General features: G+C 35.5%; 1 protein-coding gene across 1 annotated transcript in view; it reads left to right on the forward strand.

Moving 5' to 3' along the window:
• Window positions 1–237: 237 nt before the first annotated feature.
• The window catches only part of LOC120769169 (insulin-like growth factor-binding protein complex acid labile subunit), a 134,814-nt gene continuing 112,580 nt past the window's right edge, over window positions 238–22,471 (forward strand). The window contains exon 1 of the mRNA XM_040096054.1: window positions 238–258. The gene's annotated coding sequence lies outside the window, so the exon portion shown is untranslated. The remainder of the gene's footprint in view (window positions 259–22,471) is intronic.

Here is a 22,471-nt window from a genome sequence, read left to right on the forward strand (position 1 = left end):
TCTGAGAGGCTTACAGCATATAGCAGTCAATCAGTGAAATTGACAATAACTATATACCAGTAGAATAAAAATTATGTAATAATTATGTATTAGGCTTAGCTATGAAAGCAAAATAACACTTCAATCAGCTCTCTTATTCTATCAAATTTCGTCTGGAATTGTTGACTAAAAGAGCTTAACTTTAAACGATTGCTTTTACAATTGTCTAATGAGAATAACTCTCTTTTGCAGATATACAAAGCTCGCATTGGGAATAAGGTAAGTTTGCTATTACAATTTTGCAGTATCGATTTCATTAAGACCAATTTCAAAATCAACTTCTCGAAAAGTTACTGTAAACTACAGCAGCCGCAATTAATGAGATCTTAGTTGTAATCATCCTTTCCTGCACGACTTTTGGGAAAAACTTGCTCCACAGCTGCTTCTGCTTTCTGCGTCTGGGCGGTGTGTGCAAAGACCAGCAGAGAATAGCAAGGAGATGAGGGAGAATATAACGCAAACTTTTAATTGCTCGAAATTGATTCAACTATCATCGAATACTTGGAAATCTGTGAGCATTTGCGGCACAAACTATTTGATGTTTGTGTTTCGCAAAGAGTGATATTCGCACAGCGGCTGGACCCAGCTTTGGACGTGCAAATAGAAATGCTGAAAAAACTGTAATTAAGTTGGGCTTTGCGCTGCAACGAAGCAGAAGGAAAAATTTCCAGTTGGCCTAGAAAAATGTGCAATACATTAAATAACGCGCCTTACACACACACACAGCGCTTCGCCAAGCTGGGGTCGTCACGCCGCAGTTCCTCCGCAAAATTTGTTAAATTGAATTTAGATTTTACGAGCATAGGTTGCCAATCACTTACGTGAGGGCGCGGCGCACAGCTGCGGTCACAGGCCTCAATCAACGCAGCTGCACACATTCGCGTTTAATTCGCCATCAGCGCTCGATGAGCGAATATATAATATAATTTATATGTTTGTGTGAGTGGTGGTAGATTCTCCCGTATATCTTTGTATGTCTGTGTTAGTAAAAACACATGCCACTAATCAAAAGGATTGCCATCAAGCCACTTACTGTGGGCTGTGCATGATTGCGCACTTTATCCGAAAAGCGTGAAGCATACTTTTCGGCGCATAAACAGCATTTGTACTTGATTAGGTTGCACAGGAGAGTAAGCGAAGTTAGTTGTAATAAAGCATGCCTTTACTTGCTACTTTTTCGCTGATTTTTGGCGGTCTTTATCACCCCCTCAAGCCTCAAACGCTTTGTATAGCGTGTAACTTTGTAAATTGGAACTTTTATGGTCTGCACATTTTGAGGCACCTTTCTTTATTTATTTGACTGTAATATAGAGAGGTGCTGTTTTTTGATATACCTGCCTTTTGACTGAGAGCAAGTTTAGGTTAATCTTATCAATGTATTTAAATATTCTTAATGAAATTAAAACCAAAAACATGTCGAAACCTCGCATTATGAAAAAGACATGGATTTACTTCAAAAGGATACTACTCCGCATGCCTAGATACCGCTGGTTCTCAGAAAAACTAATGAGGATGTTTTTTGGTTATTTTCCCTGTGAGTCATCAGAAGCTGAAAGATCTTGGATCGCTTGGATAACCTTGTTGATGCATGAAATTTAGCTGTATGAGTTTTCTTTCTTTACAAAGATAATCTCGACGACCAGCACTGGAGCCATCAAGCCAACATTTAAAGTTCTATAAATATGGTCGCATAAATTCAGTGAAGCACATATTCTTCATAGGAGCCATATCATTATTTGTCTTAAAAGCAAGATAAAACGTTAACTTCGGCTGCACTGAAGCAAATGCACCCATCACAGGTGCATTTCTTACAGTAACTATGTGTCCAGTTTGTATGGCAGCTATATGCTATAGTGAGCCGATCTGAACAATTTCTTCGGAGATTATGTTATTACCTTAAGCAGTAATCCAAGTCAAATTTCGTGAAGATATCACGTCAAATGCAAAAGTTTTCCATACAAGCCCTTGATTCCGGTCATTCAGTTTGTATGGCAGCTATATGCTATAGTCAACCGATCTGAACAATTTCTTCGGAGAATACATTTTTGCTTTAGAAAATATTCTAAACCAAATTTCGTGAATATATCTTGTCAAATGTGAAAGTTTTCCATACAAGAACTTGATTCCTACCGTTCAGTTTGTATGGCAGCTATATGTTATAGTGGTCCGATATCGGCAGTTCCGACAAATGAGCAGCTTCTTGAAGAGAAAATGACGTTTGCAACATTTCAAAACGATATCTTAAAAACTGAGGGACTAGTTCGTATATATACAGACAGACAGACGGATATGGCTAAATCGACTCAGCTCAACATACTGATAATTTATGTACTTTATAGGGTCTCCGACGCTTCTTTCTGGGTGTTACAAACTTCGTGGCAAACTTAATATACCCTGTTCAGGGTATAATAAATTTATGAAAAACAGAGACAAGATAGCAAGGCTTATTTTTACTGTTGGTTGTAAGAAATACTCCTACGTGGTCCATATCGCTATCCTATGTTCAGGGATGAGTTTTCATAGACTATCCCAAGGATTACGTCCCAGCTTCAGTCACTCTTTGGACTATGGAGTGCTCGCTCTCTGTCAAAAACTGAGCTGGGGAGAACGTATTGAGAGCAGAGCAGGGATCAACAAGTTTATAAATCGTCTAGCGAAGAATGAAGCGACAATTAAGCTATGCGGAGAGCACATAGTAATTCTCATTGCGTTAGGTTATGCAAGTTGGCCCACGGCCAAGAGTTGGTCCACGGCCAGAAACACAATTTATCAAAATTGCCTATACGATTCAGTTCTTTCAAGGGTTGTTTGAAGCAATGTACCCTAGAGGAACACCTCCTCCTCTTGGAACACTAACAACGCAAGGCATATTACATAGTTAATTTGAGATAGTGTTGCTGGTAGGCAGACCCTTCCGTGCAAAAGGAAGTCGGGGGAATGCAGACCATACGAGGTTGATTATGAGACGCTGTAATACCCATCATCTTTGCGAATATCCAGCCTTCAGTCAGCTAAGATGTGATATCTTCTTCGGCTCCCAATGTTCTAACTTAACATAAGTACATTCGGGAGTCCAGGCGGAAAGTTCAAGTTTTTTATCAAATTCACTAAGTTTCAGGATAAGCCTTTGGATACCACAGTGGTAGTGATAGTATAACCGCTGTCGCCTACGATCTGGTGTTTCTGTGGCTCCTTTTTCAACGAATCGATCAAAAAATTTCTGCTTTCAATGGTTAAGATTGGTGTGCTGACACATTACATAATGTTTCAAATGAATCCAACCGAATGAAGAAATAAACAATCATTTCCGATTCGGGCAAAAAAACCTTCATCGATTTCTTTTTACATGACTTGAAGAATTACGTGCGTCTAAGGTTTCCCGTTTAACTGAAAGTGTTATTAGCTAGCCCATACTTGGATACGTGCTTCCCCAAGCTAGAGCCACTAATGCGTCGAGTAATAAGGTATAGACAGTAATCTGATTTAGGGTGTGTTCTTTCTCAGATGTTATCGTTTTGTCGCTTGTATTCCAGTTTGTCATTGATCACCTCTTCCACATTCCCTTATATGTACGTAGCATCTTAAACCTGTTCAAAATTAATTTGTATACAAACATTTATGTGATGAAGCTCTAAAGAGTCTAACATAGAGACATTTTTAAGATTATTAGTTTGCGTTTATACTTCATTAGGACAATGTTGTGCTTGTGGTTTTTGAAATACATATACTGCTACTATAAATTCTCTACACTGAAAGCTTCTTCTGTCAAGAATTTTTCTAATCAAAATAAATTTAAACGAATCTGAATAATTTATAAACCCAAAGTTTTTTAACCTCAAAATGGACATTTATCTGTTTATAAGTTATAAAAAGGGGAACGTTCAAAATTCCGTCTCGCCTTCAACAGTAGCCCCAAACCCTCTTATTTTAAGCCTTTCACACGATTTATAGCCTATTTTTCGGCAACAAAGTTAATTGGATTTTTTTACTGTTACAAGCGTACAGCTTTTGACAGTGTTGGAGAATGATGACAAGAGCGTTTAATATTTACGATAAAACCACACTAATGCACTGCACATCGAAATATAAATAAGCACCCGTGTTTATAATATGCTCTCACACACACACATACGCACACCAGCATAAGCGACAAATGCATTGCATACCTACAGGCGCTCGAACAGTGAGTACTCACAGTTATGGCGCTGGGAAAGTTTACGATTTTTTAATTGCATTTGCACAAATTCATGGAATTTTGTATTTTACGGCGCCCGAAAGTGTGCAACAACCAAACTGGTGTGGCATGCAACGGTAGCAGGCATTTAATTGCCCGACAAAACTCACCAAGCCCTGCACTTAGTCGGCGAAAGTGGGCGACATAAACAACAACAACAAAGGTCACTTCAACTCACACACACATACACAAGCGCCTGGTCTAACACATTTGTGTCCCAGCAAATTCGCTGAATATTGCAACATTTCTGTAATTACGCTCTTATTGTTGTCGTGCTTGCGTAAATTTGTTCAGCGAATTTGCGCAAATTTGGTGAATGTGCGCCAACATAACAAGCGTACAACAAAACGACAAAGCGACAATGCGCTCAGGTGCCGTAATAAAGCATCGACGCTAACGGTTGAGTGCGAATCGTAAACAAAGCGTGCTGCAAAGGGCGCCCAGACCGTACCACAACAACAACAATAACAACAACAAGTGTTGTGATTTTGGCGCGAGTTAGACAAAGGACAGCGCGCAAAAAGCGTAGTGAAATTTATATCCACCGGAATTTAGTGCACACTTTTTGGAGGATACATTGTGCCAGGGCTTACAGCTGCCGTAATTCGACCGATTTGTTAGTTTTGATGCGACACTTTATTTAAATGTTTCACATTTTAGTGGATGTGTGCCTCTTATTTTGCTATAATGCCGGCAGCAGCTGCCTAGAGCCGCTTTTATAGCAAAGTAAAACACACAAAATTATCAAAATTTATAGCGACCTGCCATGAAACCGTTATTCTTTTACTGTTTTGTGTATGTGAATTCAATAGTCCATAATATCGGTGTAAGAAAGCAAAAAGTATTGAAGTGAGCAAAACCTTTTTGAACATTACTGAAGAGAAAACCACAATGTGGCTGAAATATAGCAAAGTTGCGAGATCTTTGTAACACTATATTCCCATAACTTTTGTTTTGTAGTATTTAGTGAAGACCAAAGGCAAAATATAGCAGCTTTGCATTTTCATTCGTCAGCAGATGAGTTTTGCTGACGGCTAAAGATCAATAATTAATTCGTGTGGTAACCACCTTCAATTCATATGAAAATCCTTTTTATATCATTTCGTTTTAAATAAAATAAAGTTGATGGAACAATAATAGTTGGCTCATCGTTACTGCTTGAAAATAAGTAAAATAGATCCTAAATGTTACTGGTTTCGCCAAGAGAAAGCTCTAAATCATACTGCGAGTTAAACCATTTCATTTAGGTAGTAAAATTGTCTGGATTTTAAAAAGTGGTGGCTTTGACCACCCAGATCTCCGTACTTGACTCCCCAACTTTTTTTTCGGCTTTTTCAGTACTAAAGTGTACGCGAGTAGTTCTCAGGCCATTGATGAACTCAGGGGAAACCTTTCAGACGAAGTTAATACTACATATATCTCAGAAAATGTACGAAAAATATTAACTTTTTATGCTATTATCATTATTATTATAACTCCTAACGGTGGCTTTCTGTAATTAAAATGAACAAAATTGTGTGAAAACCTGCCCCGGTCGCATTTAACTAATATCAGTATTTTCAAACATGCTATTGGCTTTTTACCTACTAAATATTATATTATCTTAATGGTATGTGAGCTGCTTTAAGGGGGTATTCTCATGTAATCACTTCGAAAAATCGATTTTTTTTTATATTTTGACAGTAAAACCTATTGAAAACATGCTGTGAAAAATTCAGACCGAAAATCTTAGTATTTGATAAGTTACAGCTCATAGTCGGCGACGTGTCGTAAGCGACTGTCTACCAGGCGCCATGACAAGTCTGCAGCTCTTGAAACTTTAAACGCATTTTTCTCGAATCATCATTTTCTCAAACTGTCATGGTCCTAAAAAAAGAAAGTATTCAACCGATTGCTTTAAAATTTACATATGTTCTTCTACTCATTTATAGTTATCGTCCCTACCAAAATTGTTTATTTTGGAAATATTTTCATATTTTTTAAACGGTTTTTAACGAAAAAAAAAAAGATTTTCGTTACTTTTTTTTGAAGTTCGACATTTTTTTTTAATGAAATTGATTGCATTTGGTAAGGACAATAGCGGCAGAACTACTGAATAATAATGCATTCGATTTTTTTTATTTCAGACAACATGAATAGCCGCTATCACCATGACCAGTGAACTACTTTTTTTTGTTGGGGACTACTTTGATTAAAAAAAAATATATATATTAAAAATGTAAAAAACGAAAGAAAATTTTTTTTTGCACATTTCAATATACAAATAAAAATATATTAAAAAACTAATATGATTGATTTTTGTTGTCGCATAAAAAAAAAATTCCCAAAAAGTGGTAAAATGTATGCGTTCACATGAGAGTACCCCCTTAACTGAGAACGCATCTGTTTCTATTAGATAAAATCAGGCCAATATTCATATACGAGTATACATAAAAAAAAAAACTTCTGTTTGGTCTTACACCTTATATAATTGAACGTTTAATATTGGATAGTTTAGCTTAATTCCGAAAACATGTGAAATTTAATAAACAACATAAAATTATATACGTTATTTTAACAAGCCTTGGTCTAAGCCATACATATATCTCTAGCATAATCAATTCCGAGTCTCTGGTAGCTCTTCGGTTAAGTTGATATCAGATATATCTCATTTTAGATGATTTTAATATATTTTTCGCTGACGCAAAGAAAAATATAGTTTTAAAATTAATTGAGTCTGTAACTTATAATATAGCTTAATAAAATACAAAATTTGATCGTAATTCCTTCACGATTTCTTCGCAATATGAATATTGACATATTCGATTATGAAGTTTGTCCTAAAGTGTTCTCTGGCTTTGCCTCTTATGTTGCAAGACTATGAAATATTCGGTTATACCCGAATTTAACCTGTCGTTATTTGCAATGAATTGTTTTTATTTTTTACAAAATTGAAAGGTAAATTCTCCAATCTTCCAAGTTGGTTCAAACTGGGAATATTTTGCTAAATTTTACTAAAATCTGTTTAGTAGTTTAGAGATGGCCCGTAATTTATAAACCTAAATAAATATGAGTACTTATGAAATAAAATTAAGTCATATGGAATATTTCCCTATATAATAATATAAAGACTCCAAAAGAAAAAAAGTAAGGAAGGGCTAAGTTTTTGTGCAACCATTAAAGTACCACACATACAACCAGTAAAGTAAAGTAAGCCCGACGTTTAAAAGTATTATCATTAGTTATGTGGGAGCTATATACATACATAGGTCAAGCTTTCAACCAGTGTTATCTATTTTAGGCTCAGATATAGATTATTATGATTAACGCTCTCTCATTTTTATTGAGTTAACTCACATATTGGCCTGACCTGTAGTATAAATTCACCCGGATCTTCACAAAAATTTTATATTAGGTATATGGGACCTCAGGGAAGTATTAACCAGACACTTTTGATACACCGAGCTACAATTCTACAAGAGCATAAATATATTTAAGATTTAACATTTAATATATCAAACTACAAAAGTATAAATATAGATATATTTTTACTAAATGACAACGAAAAAAAAATACTCTAGTCATATACTTGTAGTATAAAGTTGAAGGTAAAGACCGAAATATAGCAAAGCTCGCAAACCATACAAATGATTGAAATAGAAACATACGCAAATTGGCATGGATTGTGTATTCAAAACAAAAAACAAATCAATTTTTAAATGTACTATATACATCAGTGGTGGATTGAGAGGGAGGAAATGGGGACATAAACAGCTGAGGAAGATTTTCGAACCATTTATTCAAACACGAAAAAATGGCAGCAGAACTGAAAGTTGACGAAGAAAAATTAAGAAGCTGCGGCCGGCAAACAAAACGCGAAAATTTCTGTGTGAGATCTTATGAAGGATATTACAGTGTCTCAGTGTACATTCCTCTGTCGGATACAGTTGGCGAAAATTTGAAGACGCGCTTTTCTAGAGAAGTATTGGATGGGTTTCACCTAAGTTTGCTGCTTTCAGAAAAAGTATGTACTTTTAAAACCAAAGAAATGGAAAATCTTATTGACTGCTTGGTAGTGCCAGTGGGTGCTGAGGCAAAAGTCAAAAGGCAACAAGTTACGGACTATTGCATTGGAAACGTTGAAGAACTGCGATGTTAACCGATACCTCATAATTCAGAGTTTTCTTCGCATATTCTGCACACTTCCTGTGACGAATGCGAGCTCTGAACGCTCTTTTTCGACACTTCGCTGCATGAAAACGTGGCTGAGGACGAACATGCTTCAAGAAAGATGGATCGGTCTGGCGTGGCTGGGCACGCAGCATGACATTGATGTCACTGCAGTAGAAGTTCTCGAAAAATTCTCAAAAATTGGCCCAATCGTTTTGTTTTGTGAAATTTTTCTATTCAATACACGAACTGACTACAGCATTATACATTGCAATAAAGTATGTCACCCGCACGTCTACCGTTTATTATATGTTTTTTCAATTTAGTAGGATTTTATATTAGAAGATCGATTTGAAATTTTTCCACCATGATATTAAACTGTATATAGACTGCTATATTTAATATAAATTGTTATTATTTCAAGTAAATTTGTATTTCGTCCTCACAAAAACTGTTTCTGGATCCGCCCCTGTGTATGTACATATATGCATATATATTTGCTATATGAGACAAAGTATACATACATATATAAATTTTTAATAAAAGTTGCGAAAAGGGAAATTCATATGTATTATGGAGAAGAAATTTAAGCGGAAACATGGGCATTTGATAAATATTTCAAATTGACTCGAATTTGAGTAACGATAGTATTCACACATGCATACACATGTATATGTATATGTATGCAAGTAACATAAAATATTAAAGGTTGATGCACTTCTTGTATCTCCATATTAAATTTTGGCTTGTATTTGCTTGCAACACTGCTTTTAAAGTACAGAAATTCTAGTGGATTGAAAACGTAATGTGATAATGCTTTGCGGCATTCATATGTATATTGATTTTCAAAAGTTTGTTGGAACTTTCTGTTGCGAAATACTGGTTTAAGTCTATCTCAATACAAAAAAGCAAAACCCTACATACTCGTATATAGGAATATGTCGGCGTATGGAAATGGAAATCTTGTTTTATTAAATCTCGACAGACAATTTTTTCCCCATAAGTTGTTCATTGTTTTAAAAACTAAATGTTGCACCACAAGAATTGGAGAAATGTACAGAATATGTTAACATAGACAGCAATTAAGTGTTTCAAACACTCGGAAGTAGGTGAAATTGCTCAACAACGCCATGCATTTGAAGCCTGAAAAGCACTTCCATTAGGAGATCAGCTGCACTGGCACCTTATCATCTCTTAAACCATACTCGCATTTGAGTTAACAGCTTGTTATTATTGAATTTAATTTTGAGTGCTTTTGATGCGGGCGACCGACTCCACACGGCAAATCTGAAACGTTTTGTGGCAGCAATAATGAATTGAAATGTGGCAATTTGTCTCACGGCTCTGCAACGAAAAGAAGTCGCAAATCTAAACCCAAGTGTGTTTGTAAGTGTATGTGTGTACACACTTTGCGGTTGAAATCTTCGGCAATTTGTGGCTGCCGTGCGACGGCAACTTTGCAGAAATCTGTGCTTTAAAATATAGAGAAGATGAATTGGGGTCGCCTAGGTGGTGCGTGAAGGTGGAGCACGGGTATATAATAAAGGTAGGAGCGGTGAAGAGAGAGTGTGAGTGAGAGATTTATATGTACATTTGTAGTAAACGAAAAATTGGATATATGAATTGGGTAAAATGTAGTGAAAGGTGTATGAGAAATGTTTGTGGGTAATCGTGAGTCAGACAATATACTAGGTAGGTAGAGATTTTCGCGGATAAAATAGATATATTTATTTAAATATAATACATATAAACATACGCTAATATGATTTAGTGGGAAGAAAATTTCGGATCTAAATGGATACTCCACTATTTAAAGGTTTCAAACTGATAAAATACCCAAAATTTTCCCAAATAATTCAAGCAGCCGCCTTACTCATACCTAGTTTGCTGGTATCTTTTCATCACATATTTTAATACTTTCACTTTTATGCAAAGAAAACAGATGTTAGATATCAGAATATACGGAATTATGCACATTATTTATGCCATGACAAATTGACCGGAGGTTAACTGCAAAAGGAGGAAAAAAGTGGCATCAGCAAAAACGCGCTTAGCAGAAAGGTATTGAAGAAGGCAAGCCACTGATGGCAGGACAAGTTACAAATAATGTGTTTGCTATGACCGCTCGAAGCAAAAGATGAAACAGAATTCACAAGAAAGGCGTACATACAAGCCAGCATTGAGGCCTTGAGGCGAGGTAACAGCCACTGTACACAAGGTGAAGACGGTTTGTACCTCAGCGTACAGTAGCAAGCAAAATATTTGAGAAAAGTATGTTGGCAAGCGAAGATTTATATAGAAAACCATAAATTTTGACATATATACACACCAGTATTTATTATTGAAGAAGCAAAATTATGATAGAATAGAAATTCTAGCAAAAGGCACCAGAAGAGAGAGAGTGGCGGAAAAATGCCCTGAGAAAATGTTACGAATTTATTAGACTTTTCAGCTACTCCTTTTTATGGTTTTCTTTACACACTACCCATACATAAACGGCAAACTGCTTTCATATAACTATGTATAACTGCTTGAATGTGTGTGTGTGTGTCGGTTAATGCACAACACTTTCACCAATGCTCACTACTTACCACTCAGGCGTAAAGCGCCCAAGGCAAGGCAGAACAAAGTAAAGGAAACTTGTCAAACGTTATATGCTGCAACGCAAACACACATATACATATATAGTCGTGTATTAGTTACACTTTCGGCAACCCAGCATACGACATGGCTTACAATGAATAACTGTATACCAACGAAGACCGAAGAGAATCAACCTCCGTTAACATAAAGCTCAGATAAGTAATTTTCAAAAGCTTGCTACCTTTAATACTGTCAATCTAGTCGAAAATGCTTGTGCCACTGCTGTGTTCGGCACATTATCAATATCTTTCCAATATAACATAATTTATTCTTCGAATAAGTGGTAGAGTTAGCTCTTTTCAAAAGTCTACGTTTCAAACAGACGAAATTCTCTACCTCAATTTATGTTATGCCGATTTTTTTTTTTTCATTTCGGATAACATTTTCTCGGTATTTGTGGACAAAAAATATATATTTTTACCTTATTAAACGAAATTATGTTCGGAGAGTTACTTAAGAGCGTCCATTACACAATTTGCATATTTCAACACAAAATCACATTTACGAGAAGACAGTCTGCAAAAGCAACTTCACAAACGGAATAAGTTGACTTTACTATCGTTCATGTGGGTCCCCTATTAGTCGAATAACATTTAATAGTTAAGTCAGCCTAAGATCTTCAAAACAGCATTAACTGGTATTGTAGTTGACCCTGCGCTCCAAACTGCATTAACGGAAATACTACAAAATAATGAAAAAAGTTCCTTCTCCAACAAACCGCAGTGCCGATGGGATCGAGTCGGTCAGGCTTAAAACTTTATGCAAATCTTTTCCTCTTGAGGCCTTCTTTATACTTGTAAGTACGTCATTACGTGAAAAATTTTGTGTTAAACGCTACTAAAGTAAGAATATCTTTATTATAAACTAAGATTTGGATCTTTCTGCATATATTTCGAGTTTTTAGATTCCCTCTCAACACTAGATAAACCCAGTTGCAATGCTAATAATTTAATATATTTATAATAGCAATGATTCTGGTCCGATAGTAACGCTTAAGCGATATATTGATAAACCAGTCTGTAGACTAATAATTCGCCACGTGGTGAGTCCCAACGCTAATGTCTATATCCATTTATATGCTTATATGTACATATGTCTGCTGAAAAAAGGTCAAACTGGCTTGAGCACATGAAGGACAAGAAGAATAGGAAAGCGCTCCCACGACCTAGCTCAATCAGCTGCGGTTAAGGACGCCGGCGTACATATGTACTTGTATATAATTTCAAATATGCCATATATTCCGAAAGCAAAGGGAGCAACAAATGTGTGATACGACCCGAAATATGACTTCTGTGTATGTGGCTGGATGTGTGTGCATTCGAAACATAATGTTGCTCATCTTATATTAATTTTTTAAACATCCCCAGGGAGCGGATGGCTACACTGTGATTTCATCCATTCGCACATTGTCCGACCTTTCAGCGCCATACACCTCTACCTAGAGAATTGTGGATATTGCTTCGAAGTGCAACAGCATGGTTTTGCTGATTTTCAATTTGACCTGTGTATTCGGGCAATTTTAGTTTAGAAAGTGATTTGTCTATTTGACCATTTGTAGTGAGTTTGATGGCCATTCTGGTTTCTTTATGTTTCTTCATTTCGGTATATTACTTGTGACTATTTAAATGGTCAACTTCGGTGTTCGGTGTCGAAATGATAATTTTTTGTGTTTTGTTAGCAAGAATCTTGATGAAGTATAGCATTTGTTTAAAAATAAGCTCTGTCTTCGCGATATTGAGATTTAACCAGCGTGTTTCCAAGTAAGTGTAATTAGCTTCAAACTTTCAGAAGGCGTTGTACTGGAGGTTAACAATCCTTTATTCGTTATAATCAAGTAATTATTGTGGCGGGCTTAAGAAATCCCTCATATTACATCTTAGCCAGATTGTATAGTTTGAGCTTTCGTGTGGTTCACTTTCACGTTGCGCTCATCATGAATTTCGACTGAGGGTTGTTACATTTTCAACAAATATTTCACTTATCGGGAACAAAAATTCTGGGCGAAAAGTACGGAAGAAGGGTCGAGTCGCATTTCGAGAAGTATGCCGATATCTACAATAATTATTTAGTGTGATCATAATAGTCTAGCAAACGGATAGTGCAATAAGGCACGGTAAAATATCAACCCGTCCAAAAGATCTGTTGTTCCTTTAACAAAACTAAGATCTTTTCCGCGCTTGTGGTCTCTAGCGCTCGATGGCAGAGAGTTGGAGGTGTTTAAAGAAGTAAAATTCGTTGGTCTCACATTAGACTCAGCACTACGGTGGAATAGGCATGTAGTACTAACACTGTTCGCAGCCACTAAGGCACTTACGATATGCAGACACCCAGCCGGCAGATCCGGGGACTGAAAGCCAGTTATAATCAGATGGTTGTATACCATGATCGTAAGGCCTATTGTCACTTATGGAGCGGTTGTTGGGGCGCCTAGGGCAACGCAGTCTTTGGTAGGCCTTCAGCTATCGAAGCTACAAATGTTCGTCTGCGTCTGCGCTTTAGGGCCCATTTGCATCTGCACTTGAAGTCATGCTTGAGCTCACACCGCAGCATCTAGTAATTAATGAGGTAGCGAAACATAACATGGTCTTATGGCAGCCTTTTGCAGCTTTGCGACATGTAACAGGAAACTCGAGAACACCTGATTCTAGCTTGCTCAGTAATTTGCAGAAGCAGTCTCAAGGCCCTTGGTTCGTTCTACGAGGACAGTGATCACATCACCTCACTCGCGCCCAGCACCTGAATTTGTTCAGATTTCTCAATTTTATATCTATCTATCCATCTATCTATATAGATAGAAAGAGAAAATATAATCTGAGCAAAAACAATCATAGAAAACGAAACAGTTAAAGTAAAGTTAAGAAAAAATTGTTCAAAACCTGCACGCGTCGTACAAAAGAGGATTTCGGGAACTGTAATATAACAAAATTTATTGTTGAATAGTTGTTGGCTTCTGCCTCAAAGGACTTTGGGGTACGTTTTATGTTGTAATGTTGAAAGGTGCAACATTTTCTCAAACAGTAAATTTGCATGAAGTTCAAGTTATCGTTCCCTTTTTTTACAACTAGTAAGATTGCAATCAGAACTCGATGGTATTGATCTCAAAAAACAAACTTCAGTCATACATTTTTTTAGCGGAATTTTGAGCATATTTTGAGAATTGAGTACGATCAATAGATGGATCAATTAACACCTTACCATACTTATTTACAGTCTTGATGTTCTAAATTACGCTTGTGAGCAATTAATTATATCTTTTATTTTATTTTCGCAATTTATGCTTTCTTTTCACCAAAAATTACTGAGACCTGTTTTTTTTATTACACAGTCCTTCACTATTTCACAATTTCAAATCACTTCCACATATGTGTATGTAAGTATGTATCCTAATTGTTATTGTATATAATTTTCTCCTTGCTAGAGTATAATGGATTTTAATCTAGCAAATTTACTTGTCAACTCAGAAATCATTTGCGCTTGACTGCATCTTACGTTGCACAGGGTGGTTCAAAGGAACTTTAAGAAAAGGGAAATGGTTTTCATATGTGGTTCACGTGAATGAAAGAATTTTATTTTTTTTAATTGAATATCGATTTCACGGTTTGCTTTAATACACCACAACTAGTGCTAACATAATTTAAAGAGTAAAAGTTACAATACTAGAATATGCCATGGAGCGCCATAATGAGAGCAAAAGGGTTAAAAATACTGCGACCTAAAGCTTTAGTTAAATATTATAACGCGATAGGAGCGACGTTTCAATATAGTTATTTCAAGCTTGCTGTTTGCGAATTTCCGCGCTTTTACAGAATTATGTAAAGGCATGTTTCAACTTCCAGGAGTTCAGTTCACTATACAGTCGTTTTCCAGACCTTGTATAAGAATGGAGAATACTGAATAAAGAAACAGTTATCTGTCTACCACATGAATCTTTTTTCACGAAAGAGTTAAAATAAATACCTTCAGATTACTAAGTATCATAAAGTCTATCACCGCTCATGCGTCAAACACTCTCAATACTTGGTATATCAATTTCAATTTGAGTGATATTTTGATTGCTAACCTTCGGATTATGGCAATAATTTTCTATTTAGTGTGATTAACATGCGACGCAAATATCGACTAGGTAAGATGGTAGATAAGATTTTAAAAAAACTTCAGATCAGCCCCAACTATCGCATATACTTTCCTTGTGATGGGTGATGGGTGATCCATTTCGACGTGTCTTATATGTTTAAAGAAAAAACACAGAAACCTCAAATTTAATGGAGAATGTTTCTTATCATTCGAAAGAACATTCTTTGGGATTTTTTTCTTTGAAGATTGCCTTTTTCAAATGTTGTCCGCGGCTACGTCACAGGCGGTTCATCCGTCGAGTTCAATTTTCGATGACTCGTTCGGGCATTCCGACTGGTAACTGGCGAATGGCACGCTTGATGTTCCGCTTCAAGGGCTGAATCGATGAGGGATTGTCAGCATAGATAATAGACTTTACAAATCCGCACAGTAAAAAATTTAACGGTGTAATATCTCGCATCAAATGCGGCAATTTTGCTTGTTTACACACCCGTTGAGCTAGAATTTGTGTCGGCTGCAAAGGTCGAAGTTCCAGGAAGAAAATGACCAAACAGTAAATAGGCCAGCAGTCAGTCGATTATAGGCATATGTATATATGGGGTATTCCATACCAAATCGACCACTTTTGAACCCGACCTCTTTGGATTTTGCTGAAACTTATCCATCCTTTTCTACCCTTTGAAGAACATTTTTGAGAATTTTTTCAAAATTTTTTGTCCAACTTCAAAAAAGTTATGAATTTTTCAAAAAAAATGGCTTTTTAATTCTAAAATAGTCATAACCTTTGTAGAAATTGACTTTTGGGGACCTTTTTTTTAAAATTTTTGCTTCTGAATGAACTTTTCGAATATATAGACGAAAAAAATTTAACACGATCAATTATATAAAATAATCGGTTTTTTTAAGTAAAATCGTCAATTTTTTTTGTAAGTTCGCCATTTTTTTTTTATTTTTTTTCCTCGAAAAAAACTTCAATTAATTTGACAACTATCCCTGCTAATTCTGGAGTGGGCCGATTTTTTTATATTTTTTTCATTTTTGAAAACTAGACAATTTTTTTTTAAATTAATTTTTTTGGAAGTTTGCCACTTTTTTTACTTTTTTTTTTCCTAAAAAAAAACTTCAATTAATTTGACAGCTATCCTTGCTAATTCTGGAGTGGGCGGATTTTTTTTATATAAAGAAAACCAGGATCCGTAAATGAAGTGAATGGGTAGAATAAAAGAATCTAAATATATATTTTTTTTGAGCCTGAAAGGCCCAATCTTAGCTTAATACTTTATAATAAATAGATTATATAGGGGTAAATTTTCAAATCCGAAAAATTTGATTAGAGTCTATATAATAATTATTTGCACCATACTAATTTACTATTTCCTGCATAGATATAAATATCTATCTTGATACTAAAACCGAACAAATCCTTTATAGCTATATTATGACATTTTTTCTCAGTATTGAATCCCACAAAACCATACTTATATATTTAAATGATCAAAAGTGCAACGATCGGACCACCCTTTCATACATATGAACTCGCACAAAACACAGCTCTTACAGTTTTTCAATAGAATCTCAGCAAGCAATATAGAAATACATATGATGTACTCGTATATATAATTTTTTCTGGCTTTTAACACTTCAGTGGCTGTCAAAGCATTCACTTTAAACGTAACGAATGGCTGCTTATCCCATGTACATATGTACATATGTATATGCGAGTATATCGAAGCAGCAAGCAATCCCCTTTATTAATTGAAGTGCATATATATATATATATAAATATATGTATATGTTTACATATATTGATGTGAGGATATGAAATTTAAAACGCTCATAAGTGAGTAATATCTAATAATATTTATACACATGCATATACAATTGTTTGAATATATTTGTGCGCACGGGCTTGCTGCTGGAAATTCACTGATCCGCAAAAAGGTCAAATGCGCATAAAATCACAAAGCGATTGTGAGGCGTGCATCAAACGAAAGAGTGTGTGTGTCTGTAACTAAAGGAAATGTAAAATTAGGTATAAAGTCGCAGTATAACTTTATAATTTATGCTCAGTCAGGCTGAGTGAAATTTATTAGAAATTTTCCCGCTGAAAGTGAGTTATTCAGTATTTTATTTTGCACTTCTTTCTTAAGCTCATCGACTATTAGATTAGCTGCTGACTACGCCTTTGCCAGTTATTAAATGATGTATCAATGAATGTATCACATTATAAGAGTCTCTGAAAGCGACATTTGGACATCGTGAGGCAATGCTGTAGGTGGCTTTCCTGTCATGGGCATTGAGTTTGCTGCCTCTTTTAAAGGATTTTCGAATCATATAGAACATAGTTGCATAATAATTTAAAAATTGCAATCTCGATTATTTTTTTTTTTTGAGATTTTTGCTGCGCAATAATTTTCATGGTGAGGCTTTTCTTCAATACTTTTTGTTGTGGAAAAAAATTGTTAATCTCTTTATTATATTTTCAAAAAAATCTGTTACTGTCGACTGAAAAATTCAAAAGAATAGTTTTAAAGATTTTTTTTTGCAATTTAACATAGATGCACTTAAGGCGATGTACCGATTATAACAATCGATTTCGATGGAAGTTTTGTAGTACGATATCTATTTCGTTTGAAAATAGGTATCGGGCGCGTCGTTTACTTCGAAAGAAGTATTGAATTGTAACATGATTTGTTGTTCATTGTGAATGCTCACAACCAAAATAAATTTTTGGGAGTTTGTTTCAGTTTTTGTCAGCTTTTGAACACACAAAGCTCAAAAGGCTTCTATAATACCAGTTTTGGTATCAGAAGCATTTTTCCTCGAAAAATTGTGTTTAACTAATAAATTTTTATCCTCTCTAACCCTCTGTATATATATCTTTTACTTAGAATTTTGGTTAGTACACAGAAAATTGAAGTTTCTCTGATTCATATGCAACCAACTCACCATGCAATTATCTCTCCAAAAATCGCCAATTATGAAAATAATTAATTTTCCATTTCCTTTTAATATCTTCTTCAAAGGCGAGTGTACTTAAATTTACCACACATTATTTCCTCATCAGCTTAATTTGAAAATTATATATGTTCTGCTGTTGAGGCAGTATGAGTTCACAAGCACAAGCGGAGTGTATAACAACTTTGTATAAAGACCGCATTAAATGCCAATTTTAAAGGAGATACTAAAACATGCGCAAAAAGCGCACACATACCGATGCGTTCGAGAGACCTGAGGCTGTTTTGCGCACAGCAATGTTTTTGACCCAAATTCGCCTTTTTTCGCAGTCTTTTTGCAGTCACCCATATTCGCATAATCAGCTTCGCTTTTACGACCTTTTTCTTACACTCGCAACAAAAACAACTTAACGCACCAATGGCGGCAGGCAAAGCGCACGAACAGCGTGAACAACTACAACTCGCAGGCACGCCGAAACGAAACGCTGAAATGCAGCAGTGTCATCAAGAGCACGTCACAAGTGCAAAAAATATTGCATACTTTGCGGCGTTGGTAGGTGTTCACGCGTTGCGCCAAACTATCCGCAGGCGCTGGAGGGGCAAAGTTGTAGCGCTGCAACAGGAGCAAGCGCGTGCGTTAGTGTTCATTCGAATGTGTGCTGTCTATGTGTGTGAGTGTGCACATATGTGTTGTATGTATGTATGCGAGCGAAAGTATGTTTTTGAGCGTTGAGAGCGTAATTATGCGTTTTGCTACGATTTAGTGCATTACTGGCGCTGCACATACACCACTGCATAATGTGTGCCGTTTTGTATGTGGCACGCAAGAAATATATGGAAATAAAAGCTTGCAAAGGTCGTCTATTGATAAAAGAAAAAAGCGCAAAATTATGAAGGAAATAGATTAAATGCCAAAAGTGCATGCCACAGCGAATTGTGAATGATTGAAATTCTACACCTTGCTAAAGGAGGAGGTAAGGTAAGGTGAGGAGGGTAAATATAAAGTGGTTGCCATACATAAATTTCTCCGTTAGTTGTGAGAGGAGGTTTTGGCAGAAATTATTTGATTATTGAATTATGTTAAATTTCGCGACACACTGAAATAATGAAGAGTTTTTGATTTTTTTTTTTAAATGGAGCTTAGAGCATACTACTTCAGCTAAAATAAAGTAATTTGATTAGTGTAGAAAACAAGAAATCAAATTAATAAATTCGAAATAATAAGTTTCAAAAAATAAATTGAATAAATTAGAAACCAAAAGCAAAAAATAGGCAGACGAATAAGCTCATCGCATTTATTAGACTCTCAGGCAAAAGGTTTAACATATTTTACTTAAAAAAAAACGTTACTTCAGATATGAGAATCCAAGGGGTTAAACTTTAAGTTTATTTTTCATACTGATTGAAGTAAATATTTATCAATGGAAAGAGAACAAATTTTCAAAATTAAAAAAAAATTATTTTTCTCTTTGAGATTTGCACAAAATTATATTTTTTTGTTTTACAATTTTGAATACACGCTTATCTTATATGATACATGTAGAAATATTTATGGATTGCTCTAATCTTACCATAATTGTGATAAAAACTATCCCATAATTTAAAAAAGTATGAATTGGACACAATATTCCAAGTATTTCGTAAGTATTTTAAGTCGTTTTAGAATTTACCTCGGACAAATCTTGACGTATAATTTATATAATGGATTGTCAAAAAAGTATTGCGGTATTTTTATTGAATTTTTTTTTTATTGAAATTGGGATGACTCATGCCCAGCTCTTGACCGATGCTACGGCTGCTACTATGCCGGTCTCTTTCGACCAATTCAGCGATTTTATCGCAATTTTCGACGACAGGCCTTCCGGAGCGTGGCGCGTCTTCGACCACCTCTACACCAGAACGGAAACGTTGAAACCATCGTTGTGCGGTGGAAATGGAAACTGTATCGGGTTCATAAACTGCACAAATTTTATTGGCGGCTTGAGATGCATTTTTGCCTTTATCGTAGTAGTACTGTAAAATATGCCGTATTGTCTCTTTATATTGCTCATGTTTGCGACGCTAGAACGACTTAAAAGAAGCGACAATCAATCAAACACGAGTTAGCGCGTGAAATGAGCTTTCCAGAAAGGTATAGCATGACCCGATGCGACGAATAAAACTAGAACTACGCGCTTTTAGCGACAACTAGCGAAAATACCGCAAGACTTTTTTGACAACCTAATATATATGTATGTAGATTATTTCAATAATTGAATACTAACATAATATACTGTATTGAAATGATTTGAATTTATTTACCCAGCCGTGGGATTTTTTCTCATAGCACAATTATCGTTGCTATTGCTAAAAAGTATCTGAAAGTACATAAATCTTAAAGAATATATGTAAGTTATGAGAAATTGTTGGGGCGGGGTTTCTACTTTTCTGGTGCAAGACTTCATAAATAATAACGGTAGGGGAAAACACTTGTTTTATATATTACAATTTTTTATGCAATTCACAAGTAAAGGGGACAGACAGGTGTTTAGGGAAAGCTGTGGAAACTTAACCACATTACCCACTCAATTCTCAAATTTATTGATTTTATTTATATATTTTTGTATGACTTCATATTTGTGATTGCCATCGGTTAAAGAAACTTTTTTCGAAATCCCTTATGTCAAATGAAAACCCTGCGATTAAAAGAGAATTATAGTGCACTCGTAAAAACCCGAACTAATGAAAACTATACTTGTTCCAGTTAACGAATTTTTCGAATTTACTAATGTTTTGTATTTTAGTTTATTTTATCGTTTTATCAACTTTTATATTGCAAATTTTAAATTTTTCTTACATTATTCAAAATATTAGAGTTCTTTCTTGCTGTTTAGTGTTTCATGACCAGTTTATTCAAACATTTCTACATTTTATTTTCGTGAAGAAAAGAAAGAGCATGCCTGGTTGTTTTCCAATTGTTATAAAGAGAGCAGTGAGTTTTGTTTGATGTTTTATATTTTCGACAGAACTCAATACAGCCCTTTCGCGCAATGATTGTAGATTTCTTTTGTGCTAACTCTTGCAGCTGTGACTGATTATATAGTTTTGCTAAAAATTGATACTGCTTCGTCTCACAGGTTGGCAAAGTTTAAGCTATTTGCCCAGCACTTCAACAAAATGCTTTGTCTCAACTTATTTCAAGCTCTACCCATCAAATGGCTGCCAACAGATAATTTCGATTATGTAACTTTGATTTTCTTATTACGTTTCGATCTATTGGACAAGTGACATTCGGCGGCAAAATATAGCTGTAATTGAGTCATCAACAGACTTGATTCCATCATCGTTTGGATGCGAGGTTTCATCAAGAAGAAGAAGTAAATTCTTTTGAGGCAATCCGATCTCTTTTAAAAAGGGTTTCACCTAGTTAAAGAAGGATTTGTTAGAGGGTATTCAGTTTGTAGTGTAGTGTAGTTGCTTGTGGTACTAACGAAAAATTATATACATTTTTGAAGATAGGTGGTATTATCCAGGCTGACTTTTCCAGTTTAGAAACGTATGATTTTCACGAAAGCAGCTTCCAATATAACTCACACTCATCTGCGTTGTAAAATTGTACTGGACGTAATCAAATTTCCCGAATTTTAACTTGTAGCTCAATTTTGAACGGCTCAGCTAGTTCCGGTCGCGAAGATAATTTTTCATTTGAGATTGAAATAGATCGTATTCCATGTCAATTTTTAAAGTTTTGAGCCATCCAACGCTGGCAAAAATCATTGAGCTGTCCTTACTTGGCTGGGCGTGTAATTCCTTGGCTTTTTTCTTTAAAATGAATCCGTTGATCGGGTAATTATTACTGTTTTGTCATACTTTGTGACAAAATAGCATCCGAAAGTTAAATTTAAATTCTCCGGTTAAAAGATATTTCAAAAAAATATATTTTACTATGCCAAATACGAGAGCGTTCTGTCAACCAGTTTGCTTAAAGCAGCTGCTTAAATAGATACACCTAAGTGGTGCGTTGCGATTTCTACAATAAATAAAAACATCGAACAAATAATTTATTTAACACTTTTTATTTCTAACAAATTTCGCGAGCGAAATCATTGCGAATGTTCGAAAAAGCTTACGGTGATTTCGTTTTATCAAAAAAACAAGCCTATGGGTGGCATAAAGGCTTGAAAGACTGTCGAGAGATCGATGAAGACATGTCTAGTTCTGGACGACCGTCGACGTCTTCAGCTGATGACAATATTAAAAAAATTAAGGATATGGTGCTCGAATATCATCAGGCAAGTGTTAGAGAGATAGAAAACAGCTCGAATCTCCCTCGAGTCCGGTCTAATAATTTTGTGGAAAAGCTTGGGTGCGAAACGCATTCTTGCTCTACTCGTCC

Source organism: Bactrocera tryoni, chromosome 2, assembly GCF_016617805.1.
Source record: "Bactrocera tryoni isolate S06 chromosome 2, CSIRO_BtryS06_freeze2, whole genome shotgun sequence".
Classification (NCBI taxonomy): Eukaryota; Metazoa; Arthropoda; class Insecta; order Diptera; family Tephritidae; genus Bactrocera; species Bactrocera tryoni.